We start from the raw sequence: 23404 nt of genomic DNA on the forward strand, positions 1-23404 counted from the left end.
TGGATGGATGGATGGATGAACGGATGGATGGGTCGATGATGGAGGGAGGATGGAGAGATGGATGGATGGATGGATGGACGGATGGATGATGGAGGGAGGATGCAGAGATGGATGGATGGATGGATGGATGGATGGATGGATGGATGATGGAGGGAGGATGGACAGAGGGATGGATGGATGATGGAGGGAAGATGGACGGATGGATGAATGGATGATGGAGGGAGGATGGAGAGATGGATGGACGGATGGGTGGATGAGAAAGGGAGGATGGAAAGATGGATGGATGAGGGGGAGGATGGATGGGTGATGGAGGGAGGATGGACAGATGGATGGATGGATGGATGGATAACCATTGCTACCCTTAAATCAGTGAAAGTGGTCCTGAGGATCATGGTGAAGAGTGTTCTGAGAACCAGATTCATCTTCTCTTTTTTTTCCCACCAGCCATGAGGGTCAGCAAGAGGTGACCCTGTAAGGGGAGTTATCTTCAGGGAGTAGGTCAGGAAAAGGCAAAGCTCTTGCCTCCAAATGGGCAAAGGTTACCAGCATGAGAAGAGGTACGTGCATATTTGCTGGGAGTTCCCTCTTTTCCACTGCTGTGCCTAGCTTACCTGGGCAAAAAAACAAACAAACAAACAAAAACCTGGAGAACTGAATCAGCCCAAACCTAAGAGGTGGAGAATCACTCTGCCACCCAAATATTCTAGCCCCCCGCCCCCAAAGAACCTGGGTTCCTGTGTGCTTATGTCTCATGACCTGAGGTTAACAACAAGGGCCATCCTTACTTATCATCACCAAGCCACCCCTTCAAAGCATCCCCAGGCTCTCCTAAAGAGCCCCTCTGCAGACTGCCAGAGCCCCTCCCCACTTCATCCTCCAAGTAACAGTGACCCCCTGCACGTTCCAGAAACGCCACACATCATATGCCCGAGTCATTCTGCCTGGACTGCTGTCCCTTCCCCTGCCTCTCCATGGTAAAGTCCCCATCCCGGAGACCCAGCTTGGGCCCTCTCCTGGAAGAAGGCCTTCCTGGACTGCTTAGGCACAACTGTTTGGTTAAACAAATGAGCCACTGCCAAAAGGCCCCCACCCCAGGCTTTCCCACTATTCTGACCCAGGACTCTGCCATCCCTGACTAGTAGCTGCCAGGAAGAGCCTGGTACAGAATACATTGTGAAGTGGGAAACTTCCCAGCCTGGGGCCGGGAAAACAGACACATCCAGTTTCTTCCAGACAGCAGGTGAGGGCAGTCCCTGCTCCCGGCAACCTTCCTCTGTAGCTGTCTTCGGAGGTCACACTGGCCAATTCATGACTTTCCTAAAGTAGCCCCCCTGCTAGGCATGGAAAGAACCAGGAGAAGATGCACATTTGAGAAACCTGCTGGGATTTCAGAGGCCAGTGGCTCTTAACCAAGTTAGCAAGGTGTGCGCTTACGGCCGCGAGCTTAATAAGCGTAAGGCACAGAACAGATGTTCCAGCAAGTGCTGGCTGATTGACTGATGGATTGCTCAAGGAATTCCTCTTGATGGCGACTGCCACACCCTTTTGAAATCCAAGGCGCAGGGGCGCCTGGGTGGCGCAGTCGGTTAAGCGTCCGACTTCAGCCAGGTCACGATCTCGCGGTCTGTGAGTTCGAGCCCCGCGTCGGGCTCTGGGCTGATGGCTCGGAGCCTGGAGCCTGTTTCCGATTCTGTGTCTCCCTCTCTCTCTCTGCCTCTCCCCGTTGTCTCTCTCTGTCCCAAAAATAAATAAACGTTGAAAAAAAAATTAAAAAAAAAAAAAAAGAAATCCAAGGCGCAGAAAAGAAGGTTGAAGATTTCCAGCCTGGTGTGAGAATGAGGTGTGAAAAGGCACCGCTGCCTGCTTTAGCAGGTGACCTCTACCCAGGGTTTCTCAGTTGCAGCATCGGTAACATTTGGGGTTGGATAATTTGTTGCCAGGGCTGCCCTGTGCGTTACAAGATGTTAAGCATCTACTCGCTAGATGCCACTAACACACACACCACCACCACCCCCCAGTCTGTGACAACCAAAAATGGCTCCGGATATTGACAAATGACTCCTGGGGAACAAAGCGTCCTAGCTGAGAAACAGTGCTGTGGCCCAGCTGTTCCCAGGGCAGCGCTAAGAAGCCAATTCCAGGGGAGTAACTCTCCCTCTGCTCAGGACTCTGCCTCCCAGTAGCCAGACTCAGTTTACCTATCTACAAAATGAGATCACAGTCTGCAAGTGACTTGCATGCTTCTAGCCATACAGAAGGCAGCCAATGATGGTTTTACATTGATTTGTACACAGTTCTCCTGAAAACCTCAAGCCAGAATCTTCGATCTCTCCCCAAAAGCTAGGGAGATACCACTGGAAACCCAGTAAGACCTAATGAGGGCTTCACAGCTGTCCAAACACTTTGGCCAAGTTAGACCACTTTGCAGGATCTATTCTAATGTAACGTTCAGAATTTCAGGTAAACACGTACATACGAGGACATCTATTCCAGCATTTTCTATCACAACTAAAACTATAAACAATCTAAATGTCCAACCACGTAAAGAGAGCAAAGTGAAAATGTGACAGAGTCAGACAAAAGAACATCCTGTAGACAACAAACCCCACAAAACTAGAAGTTATTCATTAATAAACATGGGAAAATGTCCATGATAAAATGCTGAGTGAATCAAGAGTCACATAACTATATATCATGTAATTTCAATTTTGTCAGAAAATACAGAGCAAAAATATTTCACACTGGGGGGTGCTCAGTCAGTTAAGCATCTGACTCTTGATTTCAGTTCAGGTCATGATCTCATAGGTTCGTGAGATCGAGCCCCACACAGGGCTCTGCGCTTACAGTGCAGAACCTGCTTGGGATTCTGTCTCTCTCCCTCTCTCTGCCCATCCCCCTCTCCTCTCTCTCTCTCTCTCCCAAAGTAAATAAATAAACTTAAAAAAAAAATAAAAAACAATAGAAAGAGACTGGAAGGATATTTAACAAAATTTCCTCTTTATGATGTTCCTTATCACAACTTTTTTTTTTTTTTTAACATTTATTTATTTTTGAGACAGAGAGAGACAGAGCATGAACGGGGGAGGGTCAGAGAGAGAGGGAGACACAGAATCTGAAATAGGCTCCAGGCTCTGAGCAGTCAGCACAGAGCCCGATGCGGGGCTCGAACTCACATACTGCGAGATCATGACCTGAGCCAAAGTCGGACGCTTAACCGACTGAGCCACCCAGGCGCCCCTATTTCACAACTTTTTAAAAAGTATGCCTTGGTTTTAAGATCTTGTGGGGAAACTACTTTGTTGTTGTTGTTTCTAATAGTTTTCTATCAGAAGAGAAGGCTCTGCTTGAAACCTCAAGGGCTAAATCAAAGCCCACGCCTTGAATACAGAGCCCCTAGCCATGCAAAAAGGATTTTAAACCTAAATAAAGGGAAACTCAAGGAAACAGAAACAGAAAAGGGACCCACAGGGCCTAGGCCACTGGGGAAACCTGAGGTCCCCACAGGGCGGGCTGGGCTGGGCTGGGCAGTGGGTGAGACCCAGGCCTGTCCTGTGCTGTCTGCCTGCCTGTCTGGACTACTGGCTGGGCCGCTTGGGTGCTCACTCAGGCAGCCAGCTCCGTGAGGCTTGGCTAGTAGATGCCTATGACCGGACACTGGTCGAGAAGCTTGGCTCTCACAGCTGAAATCAGCGAAAGCAGGAACAGGACTCATACCACAGGTGGGTAGTAGGGGTACAGGGCGGGGAGGCTGTCAGGACCCTCAAGCTCGGCAAACCAAGGCCTCCAAGCCATCAGCCTTGTGCTGCCTCTGGCTTTTCTGCCTGCCACCGACTACCCATCCAAGGTGGGCTCCTTGAAGATGGAAGAGGATGGCAGTGAAGAAGCACCACACTAGAGGGTGGGGTCGCGGCCTTTCCTGGTAAAGCAGCTGGCCAGAGAGCGCCGGGGGCCCGAGGGGCCCGGGCCTGAGGGCTGGGTCTGGAGAAGGATTCGGCACCCGGGTGTCGCGCCGCAGAGACCCGGAGGAGATGGGGACACCAGCAGCCCACGCCCCACTTCCCACAGGGCTCCCAGGGCCAGGGGAGCCATGAAGCGGTGTGCCCTCGCTCTGCCTCACAGTCTGCCCCCAGGAGTGTAGACCAAGCAGAGGAACTGAGCAAATGTGGACAGAAAATAATACCGCACCTTCAGACCCGCCGAATGCCTCCAAACGGCCTCCATCCAAACCAAGTGCACAAACAGACGAGCAGGAGTCCACAAGTCCCAAGTTGACACGTGTGAAAGTTTTCTTGTTTCCTGTTCTCTCGAAGTCCTTTGCCCAGGTGCACTTGAAGTATCAACATAAAGCTTAACACGGTCTACACTGCAGGACACTACAAATCACAAAACCCCTGAAAGCTGGTGCAGGCCGTCAGAGTCAGAGGCATGTATGTAAGAACCCAAGTGTCCCAGGCCAGCAGGGATTTAGTGACAGGAAAGGGCAACATTCTCGGGACCTTGACCTTGAGCGAGGGCCATGCTGGGCTCCAACTCAGAGCCTCATTTACTACTAACACACACCAGCAAGGCAGGTCAGGACTCCCACTCTGAGTTGAGAAGCAAGGGCCAGAGAGACACCGCGCCTGTCCTGATGTTCAGCTGGCCCACACTCAGACTCCTTACAGGTTCGTTTTGCCTTCTTACTCTGAAGAAGACTCAAGGCACAGTGAGACAGGACGTTCTTGAAATAGGCTGACGCCAGGGCCAGGGTACGGGCAGGGGATGCTGTGACGGGGGGTTAGGATGCCAGGCAGCGTTGCGCACTAGGGCTGCAGGCTGACCTCATAGGTGGAGGACCATTCCCCGGCCCATCCTCCCCTCGGGGCAGGCCCCTTCCACTGGCTCCCAGGCCTCAGGCCATCACAGCGTGGGCAGGGCAGCTGACACTGGCTCCTCTCTGCACCCACACTCCTGCCAGGCTATCTCTTTCCTCCCCTTCTTCGGAAACCATAAGAACACCCACAAGGTAGACCCTTCAGCCAAACCTCAGTGTGAATGGAAATTGCAAAATGCCTGCTCAAGCCGTGAAACTGAACTGGCCCCAAAGCGGGTCCAACTTCTGGCCACTGCAGTCATGAGCACTGAGACAGCTGTCATGATGCACACGAGGTTACCTACACAGGATAAAAAACAAAAACAACAAAAACAAAAACAAAAACAAAAAAAACAGGAGCCATCCTAGGGACCCTCAGGCCCTAACTACACACTTGATAAGCTCACTACACTCTGGTTTCTCGTGGGGCCTGAAAGCTGCCTTTCATAGTGAAAAAACCTTTCACAGTCCCATGAAAGAGAGCCTCTGCCCTAAAGTCCACTTCTCAGAACAGCTCAATTCTTGGCCAGCTTGCCCCAACCTCCAGTCCAGCAATAGCTGGGCCAGGCAGCTAAGTCTTACCATCTGCTGGGACCCATCCTGGGTTGTCCATCAAGCCTTACAGATGCGAATGCTCACCCCTTTCTTATTGCAAAAGTCACAAAGGAACTGGGGAACATCACAGGAAGCAAACACTCATCTGCATCACCCCACCCTAAAGATCCTTGATAAAATGCAGATCTCAGAACTCCACTCCACAGGAATTCTGTCTCATTCAGTATGTACTTCCTGGGGCCTGAAAATCTGCATATTTAACAAACTGCCCACCTGAACTTGATTCAGGAGTCCCAAGAACTCCACTTCGAGATACCTGAGGCCTTATTCTCAGATATGCCTCTATAACTCATCTCCTGTTCTGACATCGTTCTCTTACGCTATTTCTCTTTTTTGTGTTAAGTGCATCTTAGAAGAAGAAAAAAAAATCTAATTCTTATAGGGATCTGATAGTTAAGAGACTTACTGATATATATGTATTTCAGAATAAATACATATACACATCACACACCCCACATTCACACGTAACAGGAAGAGTAACTTAACACACTATATCACGTATGTGAGTAAACAGACTATATTATATGCACTTTCTATGGATGAAAACATCTGAATTACATTCAAACCGGAAAATTCCTGGCTGTGCAACCCTGGAGTCTGATTTCGCCTTTCCCTACACAAGCAAGGTAACACATGCACACACTCAGTCCGCGGACATCACAGACGTCCCCTCACCTTGATCTCTGCAGACAGTGAGGGCCGGCCCTAAATACGCTGTCACAGCCCGGACACATAATGTATCACCACGGTACAACCCACAGCTGTCTGCGGAAATGTCTGAGTGATGTGCCTTCAACCTGTCATCGGACCACAATGACCTCAATTTTTGGAGAAGTAAAGTCAAAAGTCTACTCTTATCTCCAGAGATCCGAGACATATTTATGTGTCAGCCTTCCTTCAACTTGTCCATAGCCTTCAAGAAAACTTGAAAAGGCCACCACAGGCCCTGTGCTGCCCCTGCCCCCAACACCCACCAATGTCCCAAGTCCACCCCCATCCATGGTCATGACATGACCACATCCCAGAGGTGCCCGAGCACTACAGTGGGCTAGGGAGAGTGACTGGTGGGAAGGCGGGGCATATTCCTTGAGCAGCATTGCATAACCTGCTCCCCGGAAGCCCGAGCAGTGGCGGGAGACCCCACGCTTTCTCCAAACTCGGGTCCTCCCACCCTGCCTGCTCTCTGATCCTTAGGGGTGGGTGGCGAGAGACGAGGTGCGGCGGCTCCCAAGGTTCTGAAGCCAAAGGATCTGAGCTCACCTTTGCCAAGGCCTGCCTTCCACACAGAGAGGCAAAAAGCAACCCGCACAGGGTCAGCCAGCTCTTGAATGACTGGTCTCCCTCTCCCCGAGGGTAACCTCAAGGGTTCCAGCTATTTTTCTTCATATGCGCTCATCCATCACGCTAACTCCCTTCCTCAACTCTTTCCAGAGGAAAACAGACTGAAAGACGAGGTATATAAGAAAGGGTTCCTAGCGGTTATGCGGGGAAGGGGGTGCCATCAGCAGTTCTCTTCCTCTGTCCAACTTTCTATACGGCTGCCACCTTTGTAGGCAGGTGTCAACGACTCGGTCTTACGATGGTCTTAACCAGTATAGAATTGTCGGATCACTGTACTGTGTGCACCTGAAACCAGTATAACATTGTATGTTCATGTAGATTTCAATAATAAATTTTTTTTAATTTTTTTTAACGTTTATTTATTTTTGAGACAGAGAGAGACAGAGCATGAACAGGGGAGGGGCAGAGAGAGAGGGAGACACAGAATCGGAAGCAGGCTCCAGGCTCTGAGCCGTCAGCCCAGAGCCCGATGCGGGGCTCGAACTCATGGACCGCGAGATCGTGACCTGAGCTGAAGTCGGACGCTTAACCGACTGAGCCACCCAGGCGTCCCAATAAATTTTTTTAAAAAACAGTCTTAACCAGCAAATGACAAAGACGGGGCAGGGGACATCAAAGGCCCTCACCCCTCTCCACCGGGCTCAGTCATATTCTTCCTTCAAGAGCAGTTCAAAACGGAAGCTCTTCGGTCCCAAAGCAAAACTAGTTCAATCCCCGGGGGTATGTTACCTTGATAGTCACATTGGAATTATTTAAACGCATTCGTGTCCTCCCTCAGCTGAAACTTGGTAAGACTTCCACCCCCTTCTTTTTAAGCACCTGCTTGGTGAATTGTAGACTCTCAAAGAAAGACTCAACAAATTAAGAGCTATTTTCCGGCCATCAAGGTCTGCCTATACTGCAAATACTCAAATACTAATCTCCCCATCTCAGGTTTAAAAATATGGACTTGGGTTTTTTTTGTTTGTTTTTAACTCCCAACATAATGAATGAGCTTAAATATTAGAAGTTGAAATTATTTAGTAAATCATTTCACCTGCAAAGCTTCTATTTGCATAACATTAATTCATGATGGCAGCTAAAACAAATTCATCACATTCTGTATATTAGAAGCTGATTTATGTAGGAATTGAAAAAAATCATGAGCTCAAAATTATGTTGACATGATGTACATGCTCAACGGAGAAAGATTTTTCTCTTTCCATCTTTTCCCTTTTTTTTTTTTTTTTTTAAATCATCTGAACAACTGAATTATGGTGAGGAGGAAAAGGATCTGAGCAGAGGAAGGAGGCGAAGGACTGGCATCTCAGAAAATGAATAATGCTACCGCCTCACGTGTGTGGCAGGCGCTTGGTGCGCATACACACACAGTCTCCGGTTATTAATGTCAAGTATGCCAAAGATACGCTGGAAAATCATTACCATTCATCGCCACTAACCGCCATTAAATTTCAATCAATTCAACTTAGCACAAGTGTACTTGAGCGGCCCTTACAGTTCCTTATAAATGTGGCTCAAAAGTCGGGCTGACTTATTGCATTGTCCACCGCACAAAGAAGCATTGCTAAGCATCTGCTTGGACCCGGGGACCGATGCTCTTTTAACATCCTCAGCATTCAAAGATCTTTCTTTTTCTGAGCTAAGAGGTCTTGAATCCCTACAGGTCAAGACGAATGGGGGTGGGGGTGGGGGAGGGGTGCGGACGATGCCGAGAGACCACCACTCTTTTCCAGCCTTTGGGGTGGGGACCGGGCAACAGGAGGCCTCCCTGGCTGTAGTCAGTCTCGCAGATGCCTTGCAGAAAAAGTTTCTGACGCCACCAAAAGTTTGGGAACATGTCGGCTGGCTCTGGTGAAATGCTCTCAACCCACTCTGCAAACTGAGCTGATCTCGAGTTCCCTTCCCCAGGAAGGGGGATGGGGGGGGGGGGGGGACGAGTCCATCGGGAGCGGGAGGGAGAGTCAGCCTGGGCCCCAGCTTTGGGAAAAGGCGCCCTTCCCAGGTGCGGGGACAGCGGGCCCGCGCGCTCCGGGGCGCTCGCCCGGCGACAAAGGCGGCGGTGGCGGCGCGGGCCCAGTGGGACCTGGCCCGCTGGCTTTCTTCCCGACTCGCCACGAGCACGGTCCGGCCTGCCGCCACTCGCCGGAGGCGGCCGGTGCGCCGGCTGGACAATGTGGCCATTGTTCGGGCGCCGCAAACCAGGCCGGCGGGCAGGTGGGAGGAAGGCGGCGCGGCCGGCGCGCGGGCACTCGGGGCACCGAACGTCCCCCGGCCGCAGGCACGGTCCCCACGGGCTGGGCACGCCGCCTCCCGGGCCAGCCCGCCTCGGGGCGGCAAGTGGAGGGGCGGGGACGGCGTGGGGGGAGGGGGAGATGGGAGGGGAAAGCAGAGAGAGAAGGGAAAAGATGGGAAGGGAGACAGGAGAGAAAAGAGAGGGAGAGAGAAACAAAGAGAGTTGGGAGAGGGAGAAAGGAGAGGGAAAAATAAAGCTGTTAAAGAGGAAATGGGGTAAGAGAGACATTAAAGGAGAGACAGAGGGGGCGGAGGAGGGAGTAAAAAGGAGGGGGGGGAGAGGAAGACAGAAAGGAGACAAAGAGGAGAGGGAGGACGGGAGAAAGGAGAGGAGGGGAGGGAGAGACAGACAGACAGACAGACGTGCCATAGAAGTGTACCACAGGCTACCCGGGAAGCCTCTGCAAAGAGCAAGAGTTCACCCTATTTCGTAGAGAGAAGCGGTTCCAAACCCAGCGGAGTCAGCAAAGTGTAATCACACCAGGGGCTTTGCTTAATTACAGGTTTCCCAGCCGGGCTGGAGGAAGAGAGATACTTAACTGTGTCCCCGGGAAGGCCTAGGCGGGCTCTCAACTGGTTTGTAAGGTTGGGGAGTACAAATACCCATCTCTACCCGCTCCCTGCCCAAAGCCCCCTGAGCCAGGATCCTGGAGGGGAGGCTGGGGTCTACAGCGTGGTAGACTCGGGCTGACCGGAAAGAGCCATCCTGTGCGGGCTTTGAACGCTCAGTTGCGACCGGAGTCCCAGGCTCACCAGTGCCGGTCATCGGTGAGGCCACAGGCCTGGGGAGGCCCCGCCTCAGGCTGCAGCAGCGCTGTCCGCCCTCCTACCCGCCCCCCCCCCCCACTCGCGGGAGGCCAGGGGCCCTCGGCCCAAGGGGGGAAATCAATCCCGTGCTAATGAATAAAAAGTCCCCTTTATTTCACTGCTGTTTTTGGTTCATTAAATTTTCCACAGATTTGCAGAGAAGAAAACATAATCAATAAACCCTGACAAAAGTGAACGTGTGAAAAAGGCCAGAGAATGGAAAAGCGAGATAAAAGTGATATCCGATCACAGATTTCAGCAGCAGATGACGAGCTGGGGGCTGCTGGAGAATCTCAATGGACCATCACCCTTTCGCGGCTTTCCTTCCCTTTGCTGAAACTCTTCATTCAAGACAATAGTAAATGCACTAAAACTTTTTTCTTATGCTAATGCATGAAACCGGGCACTCACAGTTAAAACACACTTCCCAGCAACCTGTTTTTTTTTTTTTTTAACAACACACATGCAAACACACAAAACCACATTAACTTATTCAATTTAAATGAAAATCTCAAAAATGGTTTAATATGTACTCTTTGGTCACACCTTCAATGACTTATTTTCCCCCGTTTGCATGTTTTTTAAGAAACCAGGATCAGAACACAACCAGGATTACTGAGGATGCTTTTGTGGGTGAAGAAATTGGGGGAAAATAAGACATTAAAAGCGAAGAAAGCATGCTGTTCTCATTGGTGCATTTTCTCAGGGTTTTAACCATCGTTTTGTAGGTGAAAGGTGCTTCTGTCACCCTCAGAATCTAAAAACAATGACCTATGATTTGTTTTTAAAAATCTTTTATATTCCACAGCAAACACCCAAATTAATTTTGGAGAAAATGAGTAATATTGAGTCTGGTGTCGTGTGTTTACTCAAAAACCACAAAGCTGTTACTCTCTACCAAAGGACACTACCAAACACCAGTGTCCCCTTCCCTTTGGGTCTTTGAAACAAGCCTCAGGAAACAATTACAGGGTCGCTTTCCTCCCCGAAGTCTTTAGACTGCTGCATATTCTGGTAGTGCGTACAGTCACCTATTCCGCCTCTGAATTTTCTGGAATCTGAGAATAGTTTCTCTCTTTGGCATTCTTCACGTGTTTCATTCGTCCCTGCCTCTGACACTTACTGAAAAGAAGAAAGGGGCGGTGGGGGGGGGGGGGGGACGGCTTCCCTGGGGTTCCCTTTCAAAGGACCCTGGCCCAGCGGGAACAGCTGTGGCCGTCCACAGCGACAGGGTCCACCTGGCCTGGCTATTGCTCCTGCACCAAGGACCGGGCTCTGGCACAGGTAGAAACCCCACCCCCACCCCCCAACACCGGGGACTGAAGAAGGAAGACTGGTTTGCTCTACCTCTCTCAAACCAGCGTCATGAGTGAGCGTCCTTCAGATGAACACAAGCCCTGATGAACACACACTTTCCCAAGAAAAAGCAAGCAGCCCTACCCGTAGTGTTCACAAGGATGTAGGGCTCCTCTCTGAGCGTTAACAAGCCCGCAGGGTGTGTAGGGGTCACACAGGCTTTCAGAGTGCACACGACAACCTCCTGGTCTCATTTAAAGGGAATTGCTGGCATCTGTGGGGTGAAGTCCCCCCCGCCCTGCCCCGGGATGGCCGAGGGAGGCCCTGACGGGAGAAGGGTGTTTATTAGACAAATATCCAATTTTGTCTGCCTGCCTGCTGAATCTCCTGGCTTGCTAATCCAGCCCTATGGGCCGCACTGTGTACAGGGCACTTGTGGGAGTACAAAAAGCATGAAGTATTTGTGTATTTTTCAGCCGGCAGTGCAAACAAGCCAGCTACAGTACACAGCCTCCAAGACCCCCACGGCCGGGCAGTGAGCCGCTGACCGGCAGCCCTGTGGCCCCCTCTTCCGTCCAGGCAACTCAAAGGATCTCCTCTGTCCGATGCTCTCCCCACAAGGCCTGGAGCACCCCCGAGAAAGTGGAGTGGCACTCCAGAAGGGCCTCGCCTAATTCCACACACACTTCAAGGTGGGGCCCAGTCCAGAGTTCCCTCCAAGGCCACGGCCAGGGTCAGTGCGAGCTGTAGAGGTTCCCCCCACAGCCTTGGGAGGTTCTGCTAAAGGAGTCTGGACCCCGCAAACTCCCCCTCGAAACAATTCCCACGGAGGATTAAAAACATCTCTAACGGTCCCACCCTGTTCCTCGGGAGCCTGGCCCGGCTTTGGGGGGCGGTGGTTCTCCCTCTCGGACTCACCCGCTCGCTGACTTGGAAAACAGACTGCTCTCACTGGTCTCTCAGATGCCAGAGCAAGGGCCAGACAGCTCACCCGAGGGCGATCCCGTGGGCAGGTGGGCTCCTCACCTACCTGGGACTCTTCCTGCATCAGGGTAGATCCCCCTAGAACCACTAAATCACCTCCCAAAGTCGGCGGGTTTCTCAGAGCAGAAGGAAAATACAAAACCAAACTTCAGTAATACGAAACAGTAACTAACTTTGAAACTCTTAGACAAGTGACAACTTTCCTTGTGTCTGGGTTCGAATGGAATCTAAATCGGGGAGAGAACACTTCCACAATTTCCAGTAACCCTCAGCCATGGGAGGGAGAAGCAGGCAAGTCTACGAAAACGGAAGCAAGAAAGATGAAGGAAGGAGAGGAGAAGTGTGGCCAGAGGCCCACGGGAGGGAAGCCTGCAGGGCACACATCTGCAAGTTCTAGAGTCCACATTCTAGAACAGCCCCAGGGCAGACCAGAAGCTGGGAAAAGCCCAAATGAAGAAAGTCAAAATTAAAAGCAGCCAAGCGTGGCCACGGTGCCCTCCCCTCCCCTGGGGAAGACCAGCCCAAGTAGCCACACAAAGAATTCCCTCCGGTGGGTGCAACTGGAAAGTCGCTCCCAGGCCCAGGGAGTCCTGCCCGCAGACACTAGGAAGTGGAGGGAAGGAAACTCCCAGCCAAGGTAAGGAAATGGGCAGGGAGGGGGCCCGGAGGTGAAGTGGCCAGAACAGATCTCATCAGGGGGACTTGCGACTAGCCTGCTCACTCCTCCGCTTTCCACCGCTGTATATTTTGGATTTCACAGTTTATTTACTTTACTTTTTGGCACTGGGCCCCCTGAGCATGCCAATACAATATTTGTTTAAACACTATTTTATGCCGCTTGCGAGGGAAACGTTTACTTTCAAATTCTCCAACATCCCCCAGAGCCTCGTCTGCAAACAGCATATGAGCGTTTTACAACTGCTCCCTTTATCTGAAGCTGTCGGGATTAAACCTTCACACGCCCGGCGAGGGCGGCGGGGCGGGGGCCCAGGACTCCGCCGCGGCCACCGGGCTGCAAAGCCCGCGCCAGAGGCCGTGCACCCAGCAGGATGCCCGGGTGGGAGGGCAGAGCGGCGCAGGAAACACCCCCCCCACCCACCCACCCCCCAGGGTCCGGCACCGGACTTGGGAAGGGTGTGCTTTTCCAGCAGGGATCTACCCAGAGAGCCACATGAAAATTATACAAAAGGGAGGGGAGTTAAGGGAGGCACCCAGGCGGGGTTTGGGGGGCGGGGGGGGGGGGAGGGGAGCGAGGCCCGCAAGCGCGTCCGCAGTCGGTCACCCAGGGTGAAGCGCGCGGGCTCCATCCAGAGCTCCTCGCGCTGTAAAAGTCGGGTTTCCTAGGAAATGACAGCAATTACTGCCGGGCTGAAAAGGCGCCGAGTAGGGTGGACTTTCAGCTCCCCGACGCGGCGGGCGCGCTCACACTCGCACACGCACACGCTCCCTTCCTCCTCCCCTCCCTACCCACCCTCCGCCCCCGTCCGGGAAAAACGCTCCCCTCTCTAAACCCTTAATAGGATTGGCGCCCAACTCTCTACGCGCCTCTCCCCATCCATCACACACAGATCAAGTTGCAGTAGTGGATTTTTCAAATTCCTCAGCAAATATACTTGTTGAGAGATTGGCCCTTCGGGGGTGGGGGGGAAGACGATGAGTGGGGGCGGGGATGAAAGTGAGGGGTGGGGGGACCCGAGGACCGGGCCAGGGATTACGTGCGGATCCCTTCGAGAAGTCAAGCGGATCTAGGGGCGGAGGGCAGGGGAGGAGGAGGAGTTGGCGGAGAGAAGCAAGGAGGGAGGCCGGAGAGGAGAGCCTGACCGAGGGGGAGGGGGGCGACAGGGCCCGAAGACCGGGAGGAAGGAGCGAGAAAGAAAGAAAGGCAGGGCTCCGCGACGGGTAGCGCGGAGAAGTGCAGTCAGAAGTTCCCAAGTGGCTGGCCGCAGCCCCTCCACACACCGCACACTCCCCTAAGTCACGCTCCCACCGTCCACCTCCGGGAGCTTCGCAGCATCCCAGCCTCCGGTGCTACCCACCACCTCCCGCACAAACAGCCCGCGTCTTAGACGCGGTGAAGACGGGTTGCGGGCCGGCCAGGCTGTGCACCGGGAGAGGACGGGCTCTTCCCCCAGGTAGGAAAGGGGATGCAAAATCGCCCACCGGCCACAAGTTCCTTGCCCTGGACCCCCCGCCCCCTTTTCGTCCCCGCCCGGCTTGGCCAGAGCCCGAAACGGCGCCGCCTCGCCAGCCCCCGGCCCCCCAAGCCCGGTGCCCCGATCCCTGTGCCGTGGCGAGGATACACGGCCGAGGGACCCTCCGAGACGGCGCAGCATCCCAGTCGCCCCGGGCTCGGACGGCGTAGGGGGCACTTCGCAACGAAAAGCAAGCAAAAGAAGGCCAATGCAACTTTACCGAGGGAGACAAAAGTTTGCCTCTAGCACGCAGGTGGCCTCTGGGGCGCCGGGCGGTGGCTTCGGGCCCCCATCCCAACTTGGCTGGCGCGGCGACCCGCCGCGGGCTGCCGTGTACCGGGGCTCAGTCCGGCCGGGGCGGGGCGGGGAGGGCCAGGCAGGGGAGGGGACCGAGAGGCGGGCGGGGGCCCAGCAGCCCCTACCGCCGGCGAGCCGGGAGCTCCCCTAGGCTCCCGCGCGCCGCGCGGCCCACGCTCCTTGCTTCAGCTCCTCCGGCTCCTCTGGCTCCCCCGGCGCCTCCTCGCCTTCCTGCGCGTCCGCCGCCGCCGCCGCCGCCTCCCGCTCCTCCTCGAAGTCTCATTGATGGGAGTTTGAAAAAAAGTCCGCGGAGCCGTGCTGCCTCGGCTGGCGAGCTCCGGCACTCCTGCAATCCATCAGCGCCGCCCGGGCGGCGCAGCGCCCCCGCGCGCACGGCTGCAGCACACCCGGGCGCCGCGCCCCCGCCCGCGCCGCGCGCCCCCGCCTCCGGGGGCACCCGGGGGACCCGGGGCCAGGGGAACCTGGGGGTGGGGGGAGGGGCGGCCGAGGATCCTCTTCCTCAGCACCGAGTCTCGAGAGAAAGCTACCTACGAACAAAGTTCGAGCAGGGAACGGAAGAACGCGCCAGTTTCCAACACTTTTTTTTTTCTTTTTTTAAGGCGCCGGCGTTGGGGGGGGGGGGGTCGCTAACTCAAGTCAGATGAGCTCCGGGGCTGAGGCGCAAGGACTGCTCTGTTTTCAATCTCTGAAATCACCCGCCCTCCCCACCTCCCTCTTCCCCTCCGCCGGGAGATGCCCGGGTCGCAGTTCCCAGTGCGCCCGCTCCTCCGGGCGCCGGGGCGGAAGCCGGGGACTGGAGGCAAAGGGGGGAGGGTGACCGGCTCCGAGCGGACCCTCTTCCAGCCGGCAGGGCGCGCAGGTGCCTGGGGTCCTGCCCGCGCCCCCCGCTGTGGCTCGCACGAGTCGCCTTCCGAGCGCCTGCAGGCGAGAGGCGAGAAGCCTTCTAGGTTTTGGTACATGTGTGTTTTGCAGGGAGGGTTTTTGTTTGTTTTGTTTGTTTTGGGTTTTTTTTTTTTTTTTTTTTTTTTTAGAGACTCCACTCTAGCTGCCACAGCCAGATGGAAGTAATCAGAACCCAACAACAACAGAGGAAGAAGGAAGAAAAAAACCTCACTGAATTTTGGGCCAAAGTGTATATGGGGGTGTGTGTGAAAGAACTCGCTGATGCAAACTGGGTGACTCGCTCGGGCCCTCAAGCCACACCATCGCCCAGAACTGAGCGGCCTCGCTTGGAGGAGCTTGGGAGCCGCTGGCTAAAGCGTCCCCTAAGTCCTCTGGGGCCACCATCCTGTCTTTGCTGACGGTTCTCCCCCAAAGAGTGCCTCACTGGGGGATTGTTTTTGTTTTTTAATGTTTCTTCCCAACGTTTGTGAAACACCATGTGCTAGGTGACGAGTAATCGTTCCTGACCAGTAACAACTCCTTTATATTATTTAACCTACAAAAGTCGGAGATTGGTTCACTTCCCCATTTTACAGCTGAGAAGACTGAGCTTCGAGGAGTTAGGTAACCTGTCTGAGGTCAGAGCACAGAGCCACCATCTGTGAATTTCAGTGGGTTGTACCATTAGGCCAACTAAATTGGCCCAATTGAGGCGGGTGGAAGCATCTCTCTCCCTCAGCCTCCTTCCCTGCAGTTGCTTCTTGTCTGGAATGCAAGGGGAAACAAAGGCTCGCAGGGGCAATTCCACACCCCCTGTGGGGGTGTGACCTTCACAAGCCCATTTTATTGATACACTCCCTTTGGGTCAGTAGCTCTCTCCATATACCATTGACCATTCCCTGACTTTATTTTTCACCTTTTAATCAAAGAGGAAGGAACAGTATGGTCCCCGTTCCCTACCACCTACCTTCCTTCTCTCCCCCTTATCTTTCTTCTTGACCTAGAGGAGAAAATATGCAGAACGATTCTGATTTTGTTTTTCCGCAAATGGGCTCCCCGGATGGGAAAGAAAACCCATAGAGTTTTTAAAAAGCAAAACTTGTAGAAGCCAATGCATTTATAAAGGGAAGCAGAGTTTGAAAGGGGCTTTTTCTTTAAATATGATCGGATTCACCATTCCTCTGTGCTATTTGTTTAAATTCCTGCTGAGCTTTTGGAACACAGACTCCAAGGAGACAGCAAAAGTAAACTCTCCCTCCCTGCCTTGGCCATATTTTAATGATCCTTTTCATATCTACCCCCATGAAATGCGGGGAATCATTTCGTGTTACGGGAATATTAGCTTCGTCGGCTGATTACTTCATTATAAGTGTGTCTCTGTTGGTTTCCCTGTGTTGTTAGGTTTGTGAAGGAGTTGAAACAAGTCCACATTTTGAGAGATTTCCTTTTTCTCTGTTTTTTCCTCTCAAACCAGCTCAACTCCTGCTGGAATCCAGGCACTCCCATAACCTTTCCTGGCTTCTTTCGGCAAGGAGGTGACTGTAAAGACGAGGGTGGAATGTTCTCGGTTTGAGGAGAGGCTCTAGACACCATGCCTTAATCTGTAGACAGAAGTTTGGACGCTGGAAAAAGCAACAAGGTTCACAGCAGAGAAAGCCTTCATCTGAGCGTTGGGACACTGAGTTCTGGTTCCAGAGCTAATACTAAACGTATGGCCTTGGGTAAGTCCTGGTTCATTCAGTCGGCAACTTTCTGTGAGCCAGGTGATGTGCCAAGTGACCCCACATCACAGTGAGCAAGACTGATGAGCGCCTTTCCTGCATGAACTTAACGTTTCATTAATGACCACAAATAGGGGCGCCTGGGTGGCTTGGTCAGTGGAGCATCTGACTGCAGCTCAGGTCATGATCCCCACGGATCGGATCGTGGGTTGGGACCCCGCATCAACCTTTGCACTGACAGCGTGGGAGCCTGCTTTGGATCCTCTGAGTCCCTCTCTCTCTGCCCTTTCCCCCACTTGCACTCTCTAAGATAGATAGACATTAAAAAAAATAACCACAAACAAATATATAATCAGAAACTGGGTAAAGAAAAAAAAAATGCAACGTGCTCCATGCTTGTGCCTGGTGACCTGAGCCAGAATGGGGGGCAGTGCAGGGCTCAGGGAAGACATTCCTGAGAAAATGAGGTTGCACTGGCGTGAAGAAGGAATGGACAACCAAGGCAAAAATAAGAGGTGGAACCACGTTACACTGAAAAGCTTCTGCACAGCGATGGAAACAACAGAGTGAAAAAGGCATCCTGGGGGCGCCTGGGTGGCGCAGTCGGTTAAGCGTCTGACTTCAGCCAGGTCACGATCTCGCGGTCCGTGAGTTCGAGCCCCGCATCGGGCTCTGGGCTGATGGCTCAGAGCCTGGAGCCTGTTTCCGATTCTGTGTCTCCCTCTCTCTCTGCCCCTCCCCCGTTCATGCTCTGTCTCTCTCTGTCCCAAAAATAAATAAAAACGTTGAAAAAAAATTAAAAAAAAAAAAGAAAAAGGCATCCTGTGGAATGGGAGAAAAATATTTGCCAATGATATATCTGACAAGGAGTTAATTTCCAAAATATATAAGGAACTCCTAAAACCCAATAGCAAAACCACAAATGACCCAAGTCAACATGGGCAGAGGACCTAAACAGACATTTCTTCAAAGAAGATATCCAGATGGCCAACAGGTACATGAAAAGGTGCTCAATTTCACTCATCACCAGGGAAATGGAAATCAAAGCCACGATGAGCTATCACCTCGCACCTGTTAGAGTGATTAGGGTCAAGATGACAGGCGGTAACAAGTGTCAGTGAGGTTGCAGTGAAATTAGAACCCTTGTGCATTGTTGGTGTGTATGGGAATGCGAAATGGTGTAACCGTTATGGAAAACAGTATGGAAGTTCCTCAAAAATATTCCAGATTAGGATACGATCCCCAATCCCACTTCTGCGTATATATCCAAACATACTGGAATTGTGATCTCGAAAAGATATCTGCACTCTCACTTTCATTACAGCATTATTCATGGTAACTAAGATCTAGAAACAACCCAAAAGTACATTATCAGATGAAGGGAAAAAGAAAATGTGGCATATACATGCAATGAAATACTAGTCAGCCTTAAAAAAGAAGGACATCTTGGGGTGCCTGGGTGGCTCAGTTCATTGAGCATCTGATTTAGGCTTAGGTCATGATCTCACCGATTGTGGGTTTGAGTCCTACGATTGTGGGTTTGCCCTAACAGCGCAGCACCTGCTTTGGATTCTATCTCTCTCAAAAATAAATAAAAACATTTTAAAAAAATTTTTTAAAAGAAGGAAATCCGGGGCGCCTGGGTGGCTCAGTCGGTTAAGCCGCCGACTTCGGCTCAGGTCATAATCTCGCGGTCCGTGAGTTCGAGCCCTGTGTCGGGCTCTGGGCTGATGGCTCAGAGCCTGGAGCCTGTTTCACATTCTGTGTCTCCCTCTCTCTCTGCCCCTCCCCCGTTCATGCTCTGTCTCTCCCTGTCTCAAAAATAAAGAAAACGTTAAAAAAAAAAAAAAAATTTAAAAGAAGGAAATCCTGCCATTCGTGACCTGGAGGCAATTATGTAAAGTAAAATAAGTCAGCCAGAGAAGGACAAATACTGCATGATTCCTCTACTAAGAGGCTAAAATAGAGGTATAGAAGTAGAGAATAAAATGGCGGCTCACCAGGCAATGAAGATGGGGAAACGGAAGTTGTTCAGTGAGTATGAAGTTCCAGTTATCCAGGAAGAATAAGTTCCAGAGTCGATCGTTGCGCAGTGTGGTCGTTACTAGGGGTATGAAACAAATCAACCCAAACTCCCAACTCCCAACCCAAACTCAGTGGGATAAAACAACCATAGACTACGCACAAAGATGCTGTGGGTCAGGAATTTCGACAGCGCGTCTCTACTCCGCAGTGCTGGGGCCTCAGCTAGAAGACCTCAAGCCTGGCACTGGCACCATCGATAGACTGGCCCACTCAAACGCCTGGCGCTCAGTGCTGGCTATTGGCTCGGGGGGACCTTGGCTCCTTTCTGTCTGACCTCTCCGTGTGGTCTCCCAGACCAGCTTGGGCCTCCTCACAGCATGGTGGTAACTAGGTTCCGGACTGAGCGTAAGAGGAGATGGCCAGGTGAAAGCCTTCCAAAAAACACACGTCTATAGAAGGAGTAAGAAACGGAACGATGGCACCTGAGGGGGCAATATTGGGCGACAGGCAGACAAAGGAAGGATGTCAAGCAGGCCAAACAGGACCCTTTTACAAAACTTTGGAAGCCATCTGCCGAGACTCAAGGGGAGGGAAAATAGACTGTACTTCTTGATGGGGGGATGGCAAGACTCTGAAGAGCATGAGCAGTCAGAAATGGCGCTGTGGCTATTTTGGGGGATAAAGTCTCCCCACACAGCACTCAACTGGAGACAGGGAAGACTGGAAAAAGGCCCTGAGGTGGCCCACCAGGTATATTATTTGGTGACTTGGCTACCAAGCCCGGGAGCAAGCACTCTGGAACACTAGAAAGAAGTGACAGACCTGATCCCTACCCCCCCCCCCCCAGGAGTCTCCACTCTCATCAAGACAGGCACAAATCTGGCCACAATGGAAGGACGCAAAATGTGGGGCGCTTGGCTGGCTCAGTGGGTGGAGTGTGCAATCCTTGATCTCAGGGTTGTAAGTTCGAGCCCCACGCTGGGTGTGGAGATTACTTACAAATCTTCTAAAAACCTTTTTTTTTTTAATTTTTTTTAATGTTTATTTATTTTTGAGACAGAGAGAGACAGAGCATGAACGGGGGAGGGGCAGAGAGAGAGGGAGACACAGAATCGGAAGCAGGCTCCGAGCCATCAGCCCAGAGCCCGACGCGGGGCTCAAACTCACGGACCGCGAGATCGTGACCTGAGCTGAAGTCGGACGCCCAGCCGACTGAGCCACCCAGGCGCTCCACAAATAAAATCTTCTAAAAATTAAGAAAGGAAGGATGCAAAACAGGGTACAAGGTGGGGAGCGAGCGGTGGAGCTATGGCTGAGAGAGAGGAGGCCGGGTGGTAGAACAAAGAGCCAGTCGGTGGCCGAACAGGAGAGGCAGGGAGGGTGTCAGATCAGCAATAAGGGCCAATCCCCAAAGTGGGCTGATTATGTTTTCTTCTTTCAGGGGTCCCGACTTGGCCCTCGGTCCCCCTGTCCCTCTATCCCAGCATCCCTCACGCAGGCTCTGGGATCAGTAACACCGGGAAGTCTAGAGTCAGTGACTTCTATTACTTAAGGTTACAGTGCAAATACGCTTGGGAGGCTTAACACAACGTTTCTACGGGACACTCCTACCACTGTGAGTGAGTTTATCAGAGGTCTTCCACAGACACGCTCATATAGAAGGAGCAGGTGCACAGAGGGAGGGGCCGGGCAAGCCAAAGATGAACCCATATTTCTAACTTTCAGTGCAAATCTTCAACCCTCTCCCAGACAACACTGTGGGGGAAACGACATAGAGGGGATTTGTGCAAGGTTGGGAGATGTTAGCAACCCCTCCCCACAGAAGCAACCGGTGAAAACCCTTTTCTCTTTCAGAGCAGCCCTGGAGGACACAGCTGGGAGAGATTCAAGTGCAGATGGACCAAAACTAGAAAAAAAAATTTCTTTAATGTTTATTTATTTTCGAGACAGAGGCAGAGTGCAAGTGGGGGAGGGACAGAGAGAGAGGGAGATACGGAATCCAAAGCAGGCTCCAGGCTCTGAGCAGTCAGCACAGAGCCCGACACGGGGCTTGAACTCACGAACCGCGAGATCATGACCAGAGCCGAAGTCGGACGCTTGACCAACTGAGCCAGCGGGGTGTCCCCAAAAACTCTGTAACTAATGGATTCCTTCATGCATACATATATGAAAGTATGCATTCATTCATTCATGCAGTCAGTCATTCATTCATTCATACACATATTCATTCATGCCTCCTTGTTGAGCTCCTACTACTACCATATACTCCAGAGCTTTCTTCCACCGGCTAGTTCCTGGCTGGGTGGTACTCCCACCAGCCCCTGTGTCAGCTCAGAGTGGTGAGGGCTATGAAGGAGATTGCCATGTGCAGGGTAGATTGGAGAAGGAAGGATGGTGAGGCCATCCTGAGAAAGGGAGAGGAGGCAACAAAATCAGCAGGGCCTAGAGATCCAGGGGACGTTTGTCAGGAGTTTCTTCTCCCTTGGGGCCAGCCCTCTCAAGAACTTTTCTCAAGGTGCTTGTGGGTGTCTTGGCCAAACTGATAAAGACAGCTTTGTCTTCCAGCCACTAGTGACTCTTAAGATATCAACAGTCCTCTGATTAGTCCAACTAATCACGTAATAATGAAAGCCATTATTTCAAGACAATTTCTCAAAATTCTCAAAGACACATAACTGAAATGTGATGAAATTATTGTAAGATATCGGACTGACTTACATAACGATCTCAAGGAGAGCCTCTCCATGCCCGTAATGTATCATAGTTGACTCTATCTCCTCTCTCGGGAGTCACTGGGAAACAGTGTGGAGACCATGTGGGAGATGACCACCTTCTACTTCATCCACTTCCTTGGGCTCCCCCCATTCCATTGATTGTCTCCACCAGAAAGAAGATAATGTGGAAGCCACTTGTGGGCTTCATTAAAGAAGCATTCAGGGGCGCCTTGGTGGCGCAGTCGGTTAAGCGTCCGACTTCAGCCAGGTCACGATCTCGCGGTCCGTGAGTTCGAGCCCCGCGTCAGGCTCTGGGCTGATGGCTCGGAGCCTGGAGCCTGTTTCCGATTCTGTGTCTCCCTCTCTCTCTGCCCTTCCCCCATTCATGCTCTGTCTCTCTCTGTCCCAAAAATAAATAAACGTTGAAAAAAAAAAAAGAATAATCATTTTTTTAAAAAAAAAAGAAGCATTCAGACTTGGATCTTGGGGCCTCCAGGTGGCTCCGTTGGTTAAACATCCCACTCTGGATTTTGGCTCAGGTCCTGATCTCATGGCCCATGGGATCGAGCCCTGCACTGGGGTTCTCTCTCTCTCTCTCTCCATCTCTCTCTGACCCTCACCTGTTCCCACTCCCTCTCTCTCTCAAAATAAATAAATAATTTTTTAAAAACTAAAAAAAAAAAAAAACTTGGATCTTACCCACATGCGTATCGATCATTTCTCTCTTTCAACACCTCCTCTGTTATCCATTATTTTATTCACGTTTCAACGTGTCTTTCTTTTTTTCTTAATATCTTTATTTTCAAGTAATCTCTACACCCAACACGGGTCTCAAATTTACAATCCCATGATCAAGAGTTTTATGTTCTACCCACTGAGCCAGCCAGGCGTCCCTCAACTCGTCTTTCTACAGGTTCAGTGTCAGAAGTTTGACACCAGGTTACTTGATGAGCCTCATCTGGCTAGAAATCATTTGGAGAGGCAAGTTCCCACTGCCTTTGAATAAAGTGAAGGTGGCAAGAGATGGCTTGGGGGCCGTCCCTTGTTAGGCTGTATGGTATAGGGTGTCACCATAGTGGTTGCAGGAAACAGCTTCACGAAGGCTGGAGTTGGTCAGTAATTGAAGATAGTCCACATGGGTGTTTTGGACAACAAGCCTTCCGCACTCAAATTAACATACAAGTCCAAGATCTTCGTAGAAATCAGCAAAATCAGTTGGAAAATAAAACGGAACAGAAGCCCCCCAGTTATGATAGTGAAGAAGAAGAAAGTACAAGCTATGAAGTTTACATATCACAAGAGATGCCCAAAACCTGTATGAGGAAAAAAAAAAGCATAAAACACTACCAGCAGACATCTAATTAG

The 23404-nt window shown here is 51.7% G+C and overlaps 1 protein-coding gene across 1 annotated transcript in view; it reads right to left on the bottom strand.

The window, feature by feature from the left end:
- Positions 1-15019, bottom strand: part of GLI2 (GLI family zinc finger 2) — a 259507-nt gene extending 244488 nt beyond the window's left edge. Inside the window, exon 1 of the mRNA XM_023259244.2 lies at positions 14600-15019. The gene's annotated coding sequence lies outside the window, so the exon portion shown is untranslated. The remainder of the gene's footprint in view (positions 1-14599) is intronic.
- Between the last annotated feature and the right edge of the window lie 8385 nt (positions 15020-23404).

Source organism: Felis catus, chromosome C1 (assembly GCF_018350175.1).
Source record: "Felis catus isolate Fca126 chromosome C1, F.catus_Fca126_mat1.0, whole genome shotgun sequence".
Classification (NCBI taxonomy): domain Eukaryota; kingdom Metazoa; phylum Chordata; class Mammalia; order Carnivora; family Felidae; genus Felis; species Felis catus.